Source organism: Gymnoscopelus braueri, assembly GCF_963280865.1.
Source record: "Gymnoscopelus braueri genome assembly, contig: SUPER_15_unloc_1, whole genome shotgun sequence".
NCBI lineage: Eukaryota > Metazoa > Chordata > Actinopteri > Myctophiformes > Myctophidae > Gymnoscopelus > Gymnoscopelus braueri.
In genome coordinates, this window is record NW_027660991.1 from 326,867 (window position 1) to 339,445 (window position 12,579).

At 43.8% G+C, this 12,579-nt stretch overlaps 1 long non-coding RNA gene across 1 annotated transcript; it reads right to left on the minus strand.

Annotated features, from left to right (window-relative positions):
• Window positions 1-238: 238 nt before the first annotated feature.
• Window positions 239-8,271, minus strand: LOC308102502. Its single transcript, XR_013934662.1, has 3 exons — window positions 8,024-8,271; window positions 6,081-6,161; window positions 239-2,327 (listed from the first exon to the last, which is right to left on the minus strand). It is a non-coding gene; the product is annotated as an uncharacterized lncRNA (long non-coding RNA).
• Between the last annotated feature and the right edge of the window lie 4,308 nt (window positions 8,272-12,579).

Below are 12,579 nucleotides of genomic sequence, written 5' to 3' on the forward strand. Positions count from 1 at the left end.
CCCCACATTTTCTTTGAATACCGGACTTTTACTTGATTCTGCATTGCAGTATTGATATTTTTACTTAAGTAAAACATTTGAGTACATTTGAGTATGCTCTTAGTGCATTCCTACAGACCAACAATCTTATTCTACAAATATGATTTTAAATGTGTTTATGATTTTACAAACTATAACATTATTGATACAAGTTATTATTATGACCTTTATTCTCATGGTTTATGCAAGAAGAGATTGATTGATTGTTTAAATATTTTATTAGAGAAAAAGTAAACAGCACAGAAGTACAGTAACACATAAAGAATAATAAAAATGAAAGACATTTGATTTGATCAGTAATTCACATCAGCTGATCAGTAGGTTATAGAAAGATTGATTTAGATAAAACATTTGATCAGGCAATTATAACATAATATAAGTATAGAGCAAACATTAAAACACACTGGGTCTCATTCACCAAGATTATCGTCCCTGACAACCAATACATTACAATTAAAAACTTAAACTGATAGAAACTAAATCAGAACAAAGCATTTTCACTAAATTAAAACTAAACTAACAAAACCCGCTTTAAAAACTAAAGTGAAAACATGAAGTGAAAACCTCATAAAAACACAAAGGAATGAACAACATGGTGTTACAGATTAAACATCAAATCTCATAGATAACTTCATAGACTATCGTTTGACAGACTCTGTCATCAGTGTTGTGTAAATCAGTGTTTTTTTTGTTTACACATAATCTTTTCTATTAATCTGTTAGACTCATGTTAATGTGTATTTTCACACATTTAAACCCCTCATTACTTAGTAAACTTCACCTGTGGGCTCTGTACTTGGTCTGCTCTTTTTCTCACTCTACACCAAACCTCTTTAATGAAAATAACTGGTCCTCCCCAGAGAGAGAGAGAGAGAGAGAGAGAGAGAGAGAGAGAGAGAGAGAGAGAGAGAGAGAGAGAGAGAGAGAGAGAGAGAGAGAGAGAGAGAGAGAGAGAGAGAAAAAGAGACAGGGAGAGAGAAAGGGAGAGAGAGAGCGAGAGCGAAAAAAAGAGAAAGAGAGAGAGAAAGGGAGAGAGAGAGAGAGAAAGGGAGAGAGAGAGAGCGAAAGAGACTGAGAGAGAGAGAGAGAGAGAGAGAGAGAGAGAGAGATGGAGATGGAGAGAGAGAGAGAGAGAGAGAGAGAGAGAGAGAGGGAGAGGGAGAGGGAGAGGGAGAGAGAGAGGGAGAGAGCGAGAGAGACTGAGAGAGAGAGTGAGAGTGAGAGCGAAAGAGACTGAGAGAGAGAGAGAGAGAGAGAGAGAGAGAGAGAGAGAGAGAGGGAGAGGGAGAGGGAGAGGGAGAGAGAGAGAGCGAGAGAGACTGAGAGAGAGACGGAGAGAGAGAGGGAGAGAGCGAGAGAGAGCGAGAGAGAGCGAGAGAGACTGAGATAGAGAGTGAGAGTGAGAGTGAGAGTGAGAGAGAGAGAGACAGAGAGAGAGAGAGAGAGAGAGAGAGAGAGAGAGAGAGAGAGAGTTTTGCATTCATGTATAAATTAGCAACACCAGGGTTTTTAACCCCATGAACCATAGCGTCCCTGTAAGAGAACATCCGCCGTCAAACAGCTGATCTACAAGCTGACAACAACGCGACGCCTCTCGAGCTTGTAGATCTGCTATTTTCAGCAAAGAGTTTTGGTGTAGAGGGAAAAAGGAGCAGAGCCCTGAGGAACCCCGTTCAGCTAATAGAATAGAGGGTTTAAGAGGTTATACATTACGTTTCATGTTTACCAGATCTCACACACCTCTGCAGTAGCTTTATAAGCCCTTATCCCTGCATAGAGAGGTCCTCTGGTGAAGGAGGTTGTTTCTCTATGAAGAAGCGTCATTCTGTTGGCTCCGTATAAATGATAGAAACAGAGAAAACCTTCTGTCTGGTTTACAAAAACACCGACCCTGTTCCTCCCTGTGGAGGAAACAGGTCTAGCAGGTACTGACACTGCAGTATCAATGACGTTGTGACAGAACACGTAGAGTTCTTCAGCACCAACAGAACCATCGCACCCTAACGCCCAGGACATGTCAGTCAGTCCAAAGCGTGATAGCCCCAACTCCTTTCTGTTGATGTCTTTATAACTGACTGCTATATCAACACCCACTCCACTCCATTCAACTTCAAAGTAACAAGGATCAGACAGACTCTCTCTACTCAACACATTAGAGTGACGGGTAAATCTCTGTGGATGATAAGCATACAGTTGGTCTTGTTCTGTACCAGTCGCCTTCCTGTAGTTCTCTGACAGGATGAGGCTCTCATGCACTGTGTTTGGGTCCCATGACAGAGGAGAGGAATCTGTGAGAAAAACACATGATAAAATAGACAACTAATTAACCCATTCAAGACCGGGAACGCATCTGTGTCATATTGAAGATGTCTTTGGCTATTCAAAAATAGTAGATCTACAAGTTCGCAGCGCAGCAAGCTGCTATTTTTTTTTATCATAAAAATGATGATCTACAAGCTGTCAACAATGCGACGCGTCGTGAGCTTGTAGATCTGCTATTTTCGGAAAGAGATTTGGTGTAGAGAGAGAAAAGGAGCAGAGCCCTGAGGAACCCCGGTCAGCTATTATAGAGGGTTTCAATGGTGGAAAAAGTACTCAAATTCTTTACTTAAGTAAAAGTATCAACACTGCAATATAGAAATACTCTGTTACATGTAAAAGTCCAGAATTCAAAATTGACTTGAGTAAAAGTACAAAAGTATTGGCATCAAAATGTACTTAAAGAACCAAAAGTAAAAGTACAAAAATGGTTGAAAATAGCAGATCTACAATATATATAATTTTTTTACTCAAATCTTTGCTTCTGGGGGGTCCCTGGAACAACACATTTTCAATACATATAATTTTGGGGGTCCTTGACATGAAAAAGTGTGAAGAACCACTGACATTATAGCAATATACGTTTTTTCCAACCAAAAAAAACTGTTAGGATTTAGAAGACATTTGTAGAATCCCACAGAAGAAAAGATTTGAGTTAAAACATTTTAAATAGAAAATATATATTCAAAGATTTGCACAATTTTTTTACGATTTTTCTTAAATAGCAGATCTACAAGCTCATAGCGCGGCACCGAGTGCCGCGCTATGAACTTGTAGATCTGCTATTTTTGAATAGCCTAAGTGATTGTGACACAGATGCGTTCCCGGTCTTAATGGGTTAAACACTTTGTACCTGATGACTGTATTCTGGACATGTTATTATACACCAACATGTTCACACATTAAAACTATAAATCATTTAAAACATTTTCACACAACTCCTCATGTGTGTTTTCAGTGGTTTTACGATAGAGGGCGCTGTTCTGCAGTCTGTGAATGATCACCAGGATCAGGTGATCACATTATATTATATTATATTACATAATATTACATTACATTACATTATATTACATTACATTACATTATATTACAGTCATTTAGCAGACACTTTTATCCAAAGACTTACAATAAGTGGTGCAGCTATAGATGATGTTTTAACTCAAAAATATATTTAAATATTTTCAAATAATAATAATAATAAATATTATTATTTTTATTATTAATTTCATGAATATAAAAATGTGAAAGTTAGTAGATCTACAAGCTCACACCATGTGGTGTCATGATGATATGTGAGCTTGTAGATCTGCTGTTTTCACTATTCATCATACAGAGTATATACAGAGCTTAAAGTAATACTAGGTAACGTTTTCAACAAAACTAAAGTTAAATTGTATATCTTTTGTCAGTGGCAAAAGTTTCACAACACCCACTCCATGAATTTCACCCCCGGAAGCCTTTTATTTATATATTTTCTATTGAACGGTGAAGGGGGGGACTTTCCCGGGGAAATGACGTTCCTGGCCAACGTCATGACGTCGTGGCCGACGTCCCCAGGAACTACCGCAACGGTTTCCTGTTTGGCCAGGAACTACCGCGGTATTAACAAAAAGGAACCTCACGCTGATTTTAAGAGAATGTAGGATTGGAAGATCGAAAAAGAAAGCACAGCTCATGGTAACTAATGCTCCACTGGCTAAGAGAAACGATCCGTAGATAGTATAAAACAATTAAAAGATCGCTTTTTGAAACGCTTCCGGCTTCCGGTGAAAACGAATGGAATTCTGGGTAATCGAGGATTACGGAAATTGTATGCAGTGACGGTAGTGACCAGCAGAGGTTGCTAAAAATAGTTATTTGGGATTCTGCATTGTACAACTTTAAGAGGTTAAAACCTCATACATCTGTTTGAGTTTACAGTTTAAATCAGGGTCTTCAACAGGGGGTCCGGGACCCCTAGGGGTCCTCAGAGGTACTACAGGGGGTCCAGGACCCCTAGGGGATCCTCAGAGTTACTACAGGGGGTCTGGGACCCCTAGGGGTCCTCAGAGTTACTACAGGGGGTCCGGGACTCCTAGGGGTCCTCAGAGTTACTACAGGGGGTCTGGGACTCCTAGGGGTCCTCAGAGGTACTACAGCGGGTCAGGGACCCCTAGGGGTCCTCAGGGTTACGAGGGGTCAGGGACCCCTAGGGGTCCTCAGAGTTACTACAGGGGGGGCCGCCAAATCTGTGTGTGATATGATTGATTGATTGAATATTTTATTAGGCAAAAAATGTAAAACAGCACAGTTACATTTAAAAATACTTTGTCTAACAGGTCCGTTCATAAAAGTCCTTGCGGACTTGTTTCCAATGAGGGCCTTGGTATTCAATTCATAGACATATATAGTGGCACCACAGTTCGAATATCATTACAAAAAAAACAGCAAAAAAATAACACTATGTACAACAAAAAATAAAAAGTAAAAAGCGGGAAAAAGATCTGTACAAGAACAGGGGGGGGGGGTCTGCTGTCTAACGGGAAAATGGTACTACCTCCTCTTTTGGCCTCCTGAAAGGTGATTTTTTAAGGCTCTTTTAAATGAGCCCAGCGAACTGCATTTTTTGAGGGATGGGGTTAGACTATTCCAATCCTGGGTGGCAGTGCTGTAGAAGGAGAATTTGCCCATGTTTGTTTTATGGGTGGGTGGTACCAAATTGTTGTTAACGCTCCCTCTGGTATTGTGACTGTGGGTGTCGCTAACCTTTTGGAGGTATTTACTCAGATATGCGGGAATAGGGGGCATATCGGGCAAATTTGCATTTACAATTTTGAAGGCCAGTCCCATTTTTTGTTGTTTAACCCTGTCTTCCACCCTGAGCCAGCCTAGGCTGGCAAAATGGGTGGGAGAAAGGTGGGTCATGGGCCCCAATCCGAGGAGTAGCCGAATCAGTTTGTTTTGGGAGGTTTGAAGCTTAGTCTTCAGGGACACTGAGGTGTTTATATTTGTTTATATATTTGTTTATATTTTATGTACATGAACCACTTGAACCCCAGCATCTCTATTCTGGTGGAACGTTAGCTGAAAATAGCAGATCTACAAGCTCACAACGCCTCGTGCTGAGAGGTGTTGTGAGCTTGTAGATCTGCTATTTTTGGCGAAAAGGTTTGGTGTAGAGGGAAAGAAGAGCAGACCAAGTGCAGAGCAAACAGTCAAGTTTACTAAGTATTGAGGGTTTAAAGGGTTACATGTGTGAAAATACACTTTAACATGAATCCAACATATTAACCCATTAAGACCTGAGGCCCATTCTACTAATAACTATTAAATCACTCATAGCTTGCAGTGCGGCACAAAGTGACTCGCTGCTTCATATCTCATCTATACAATATGTAGTGGGGGTCCCTGCTTCATCTCTCTCTCATCTATACAATATGTAGTGGGGGTCCCTGCTTCATCTCTCTCTCATCTATACAATATGTAGTGGGGGTCCCTGCTTCATCTCTCTCTCATCTATACAATATGTAGTGGGGGTCCCTGCTTCATCTCTCTCTCATCTATACAATATGTAGTGGGGGTCCCTGCTTCATCTCTCTCTCATCTATACAATATGTAGTGGGGGGTCCCTGCTTCATCTCTCTCTCATCTATACAATATGTAGTGGGGGGTCTTGTACATGTATACTGCTATCCAAACAGTTTCACAGTGTAAAAGCTGTGTACTGATCAACATGGACTCACGTCTTAAAAAGGCCTGTCTGTTTGTGCTCCCTGGAGGAGGAACTGGAGGCTGTGCCATCTGTCACGATGAAAGATTCAAATCTAGAGGGAAATAATTATAGGAAAATGTGTGAGACAATTTTGCATTCTATCATTCAAATATAGTACATTTATGCTGGGTTTCAACTGGCATGTCTCCACACTGCACCACACAGCACCACACTCTCACCATCTGGGGGCCTTCCATATACAAGGACCCGGGCCAAAGTGGGCTCAGTGGGGCTGAAGAGGGCCGAAAAGGGAAAACATTTTGGCCCCACTCAAGGGCTGTGTGAGGCTCTCTCTCTCGCGCTCTACTCCCCCCTCTCTCTCGCTCTCTCTCTCTCTCTCTCTCTCTCTCTCTCGCTCGCCTACCCCTCTCTTTCTTGCTCTCCTCCCCCTCTCTCTCTCTCGCTGACTACCACTCTACCCGGCCACTCTACCCCTGAGCCACTGCCGCCCCCAGTTAAGCTTGCTTATAAGAATTCGACTGGGTCGCTGAGAAATCACTTACAAAAAAAACACCTGGATGTAAACCTTAATGACACTGGAGCTAGCCCGAGCCAAACACAGGCCCGCATTATAACGTTCACCAGTTCTACTACTAGCCACCGCCGCTGTGACCCTGGTCGGTCTGAAAAAATTAATCAGCTCATCACGCAGATGACCGCAACAGACATGCTGCCCCTCAGCTTTGTTGAAGGCAATGGCTTCAACAAAGCTGGAATATGTTGCAATCACAAGTGATGGCTGGACATCCACAACCACCGAGTCATATGACAATTACGTGTAATTTTATTGTTGAAGGGAAACTGGTCAGTCGAGTGATCCAGACATGCGCGCTCGAGGAGCGACACACAGCAGCTAACCTGGCTGAGCATCTGAAAACATCCACCAATAAATGGGGCCTGGAAGGAAAAGTCACCGCCTGCGTTCATGATAATGCAGCCAACATGGTGTCAGCAAACCTAACTCTGCTTAAACTCTCTTTAACCTTCGGTTTTAAAATGAGACCAATGCGTTGTAATTACGTTCCCAAATCCATATCGCCTGTTCTCTCATAGTTTAATGTTAACAGTCAATTGAAACGCTACGCAGCCAATCTCATGCGCACCGCACTGCTGTTAAAGAATACCAAAACACACTCGCCCCGGGGCGGCATTCACCTGGTATTCTTAAACGTAACCTCAGTAAACTATGCCTAAACCTAACCTTAATCCTAAACGTAATCTCATTAAAACGGTGCCAAAACCTAACCTTATTCCTAAACTTAACCTCAGTAAGACTATGCCTAACCCTAAACTTATTTCTAACCTTATCCTCAGTAAAACAAATACAAGAAAATGGGGGGGCGAGTGTGTTTCCGGGCGGCTACCCTGCGACCTGAGTAACACCATGGAGGTTTTTTAGCAGGTGAAATGCAAACAAAAGCCACCGGGAAGATGCAAGTTGGAACGTCGTCTGTGTGGAGCATGTTTATGGACATAATCTGCGGGGACAGACGGTATAAAGTCGGCGAAATGTTCTCTGTCTGTCTGTCTGTCTGCAACACAGAGCAGAATGCACGCGACACAGCTCGTCTGTGATTACTCTGTTGGGGCGGGGGGAGCAGGAGCTGACTGACACACATGGATAATCTGAATACCACGGTGATTTTAGCCATAAATGAGCTCCGGGTCCAGTACGGGTATAGAGACCCGGTCAGACCGGGTCTAATACATTTGAATTATCCTTGGTTCGTTTCGGAACAGGTCCAGTTTTCCTCGGTCCCGTTTCGGGCTGGTCTCGAATCATGGTGACTAAACGTTTAGTCAGGGCAAGGCGTTCTTGCCTCTGCATTGGCCAATACAACAAATACCTTTTAATTGGTCTTTCCCTTCTTTTTTTACCATCACATGTGTTTGGTTTGTGGCTTCAGCCCTTACCGGTCACACGTCCTGATGAGTCCACCGTCCTTGTCTGTAGAAGTGTTAATGTTGAACCTCGTCTGTAGAAGTGTTGTGGTGAATGATGTGCGTCTTTTCCAACGAAAACAGGTATTATCTCCTGAGTGTTTAAAATGATGAACAAAGTCTCGGTTCAAGTGGGGGTTTACAACAATGTATTTATTGTCATAGAGGCAAAACCATTCAAGGGTCAAAATAAGAATAGCGCAAATTACATTACACCAAAACACAACACAGTAGGTTTACCTCCATTTCTTTAACAATGGACTTAGACACGCCTTTACTTTCTCACAGGCCAATAACTTTCAGGTAACTTGCATCTAGTCTACTGCGACTCCACCTCTTCACATCGGCGGATTCGTCAAAGGAATTAATTAGCACAGGACTTTAAAACAATATCATCAGTTATTTTGCAAAGGTATAACTTCAAGAATATAAACTCATAATTCAATCATTACTCCAAAATGCATGTATACTTCAAGAAATATCAAAACAACATAGAAATATGTTATGTCAACCCAGAATAATAAAATAAGACAGAATAAAAATGATTACAATGAAAATAGACTTTATGCATTATATCCAATTCAATTTCCATGACTATTTATCACCAAAGCTTTATTCACCTAATTCCTATATCGATGGCCAAAACGCAAAACCTCCTATCTGAAAAATTAACATTGTTGGGAAAATGAAAAAGAAAACTACAAAATGTTGTATCTTTTTTGCACAATGCTATTTTTTTATGATACCCATCACATAATTCACCATTTCTGGATTTCTGGATTATATTACAATATTATATGTTAATTACACTATATTACATATTGCAAATGCAGATAGGAGGTTTTTCCCCACTTTTCCTGGATAATTCTGCAGATAGGAGCTTTTGCACTGTGATGTTAAGTGATTGCATAACTAAATAATGATAAATAGTACAGGCTGTAAATACATACATTTACAGCTGCAAACAGTTGCATCAATGGTGTGGTCTAGGTTTGTTTTCTGAGGTATACAATAATCCTTCCCTGCACGAGATGCGTGTGGTCGTGGTTATACGCTAGTGCATTTTCAATGGATGAAATGGTTAGTAGACTGTATACGCTTTTTTCCCAAAACAACAACAATTAGATGGACTACAAAACAACTGGCCCAGGCACCCCTCGACATAATCCCCCCTATACCCTCAACTCCACCACCTGAAATACCCCCCCACTCCCACAACCCCCATTCCCCCCAACCAGCACAACACCCCCCCCAAACCCCACCCACCCAAACCCTCATGCCCTCCAACTCCCCTAACTCATACAACTGGATCACCAACCTTGTGTCCGGTGTGGATAGTGGAATAGTATGTAAGATCATTGAATGTCTTAAAGAGCATATAAGCAAGGAGGAAAGACGGATGCCTTGACCCTAGAATCACCACAGCCAGGGAGGAGATGAGCGCAGCACACAGGGACTTTGTCGCTGACCAATAACGAGAGGGTCTGAGGGAGGAATATAAGCGGAGGAAGGAGGAGCTATATCAAGTGTATGCAACTGGAACACCGGGAGCTGACCCAAAAGATCAGGGACATTAAAGAGGTGCATGTTAACCACAAACATGGCAAGAGCTGGAAGCTCATCAATGACATTTCTGGCAGAAGCTCTTCTCAGACTTCCAAGATCTGGGGAGAAAGCACAGAGGAACGAGTTGAAACATGGTACCAGCACTTCAAAACACTCCTAGGAAATCCTCCTTCAACCGAAGAAGAGGATGATCCGATGCTCCTGTCTTCCATGACCTTCCCAAACCAGACGGTTCACCATGGATGAGTAGGGCCAAGGCTACTATCAAGTGAGGCAAGAGCTGCGGGGAAGATGGAGTGACAGCAGAGGTTCTGATGTATGTGCCCATAGACGAGGTGGTGTTGGATTTTATCAAGCACACACGTCTAGAAAGCTGCCGAAGCTGTGGAGCAAAATGATCATCGATCCAGTACCAAAGTCAGGCGAACTCACCAAGGCATTAGCCTGAGCTCACAAGTTGCCAAGACGGCTAACAGGAAGATACTCTAACCGTCTTAGACCCATCTTAGACCCTGTAATGAGAAACTCGGGCAGATACTGATGCTGAGGAGGATACTGGAAGGAGTAAGGAGCGGAATCTTTCATTGGTGATCACCTTCATGACTTCCAAAAGGCTTTTGGCACCATCCACCGGGGGAATCTGATGAACATTCTCCGGGCCTATGGAGTTCCTGAGAAGATGGTTCAGATGATGGAGACAAGCTACTCGAGGCAGTCCAGGACTTCTAATAACCTGGGCCTGGACTGCTTCAATGGAACAGGACCTGAAGGTCCGGGGGGCACTTGACTGGAATGCCTTGCATGGGATGAGGAGAGTGTGGAAATCAGACATGGGAGAAGACCTCAAGAGGCGGCTGTTCGTATAGCTACAGTGGAGTCAGTACTGCTGTATGGGGCTGAGACATGGACCGTCACAGCACAACAGGAAAGGGCCTTGGATGGAGTCTACACTAGAATGCTATGAATGGCACTAGGAGTCACATGGACGGACCACATCAGAAATGTGGTCCTCTACAGGAACCTACCATGGGTCACAGACAAAGTCAGAGAAAGAAGGATGAGGCAGGGCACTGCGTCAGGGACCCATAACTAGTGGCAAGCAAACTAACACTATGAGAGCCAACCCAGGGCAAAGCCAGGAGAGACAAGAAGTGCACCACCTACGTAGATGCACTTCGGCGTGACAGCTTAGCCAACAATACTGTAGAGCTCAAGACCCTGATGCTAGATAGGAGAGTGTGGAGGGCAGCGATTCAGGAGTCCCAAGTTGGTGTTGGCTAGACCACACTCACACATCGCAAAGACCCTATTCTATGATCCGGCCTAACTGAACCATGCCCCCCTCAACATAATCCCCCCCATACCCTCTACCCCCAACTCCACCACCTGCAATACTCCCCCACTCCCACAACCCCCCCCCCCCAACTGCCAGCCCACACCTCTCCACCTCCATAACTCAAAACCCCATCCCACTTCAGGGGTCCCGAGTTGGTGTTGGCTAGACCACACTCTCGCATCGCAAAGACCCTATCCTGTGTGATCCGGCCTAACTGGCCTATGCCCCCCTCAACATAATCCCCCCCATACCCTATACCCCCCAACTCCACCTACTGCAATACTCCCCCACTCCCACAATCCCCCCCCCCAACTGCCAGCCCACACCTCTCCACCTCCCTAACTCAAAACCCCATCCCACTTCAGGAGTCCTGAGTTGGTGTTGGCTAGACCACACTTTCGCATCACAAAGACCCTATCCTGTATGATCCGGCCTAACTGGCCTATGTCCCCCTCAACATAATCCCCCCCATACCCTCTACCCCCCCAACTCCACCACCTGCAATACTCCCCCACTCCCACAACCCCCCCCCCCCCAACTGCCAGCCCACACCTCTCCACCTCCCTCACTCAAAACCCCATCCCACTTCAGGAGTCCTGAGTTGGTGTTGGCTAGACCACACTTTCGCATCACAAAGACCCTATCCTGTATGATCCGGCCTAACTGGCCTATGCCCCCCTCAACATAATCCCCCCCATACCCTCTACCCCCCAACTCCACCACCTGCAATACTCCCCCACTCCCACAAACCCCATACCCCCCAACTGCCAGCCCACACCTCACAACCCCCATAACTCAAAACCCCATCCCACCCCCAAATCCCACCCAACCCATTACCCCCACTCCCAGAACCCCCGGTCCCCATGCCCCCAACCAGCACACCACAACCCCCAAACTCCACCCACCCAAACCCTCATGCACCCCCCACCCCATACCCCCCCAACCACCACCCACACCTCCCACACCCTATAACTCCAAACCCCATCCCACCCCCATACCCTCATACCCCCCAACCGACACACCACAATATTTTCACAGGGTTGTTGGCTGCCACAGTGTTCACGTGTGATTTTGATCTGCAATTAATAAAAAATCACGACAATGACGTTCACATTTAAGCAGCAATGACAACCTCTAACCACAAGTTCAAAATGTTCAATGCCAAAACCTCCTATCTATACCTAAAAATGACCTCCTATCTACATAGATGCACATAGGAGGTTTTTACCTAGAAATAGTTAGGCTTACAAACACACATTATTTTTGTTAAATAATGCTTTTTTATGCTCATTTTGAGATCAAGACATTCTACAGTACTGTATCAAGTATTACCATTACATTTTTTTATCAACTCACACTCTTGGTGTGATAAAAGTGTCACCACCTGACACTAATCATTAGCAATCAACAAGGCAATGCAATTAACTTGACAGAGTTACTAACAAATACTTAACTAGTAAGGGGGGAAGACACTTTTTTTATTTTGAAAATAATAGATGACTACAAACTGAAAGACATTTAGACGGTCTACATAACATAGAATTCCCAAGTTTCAGCTCTGTCTGCTGCTCAACTAGTTCTGGTGCAGATAAGAGGTTTTGCGCTTCAACATTTTAGCACTAATTGG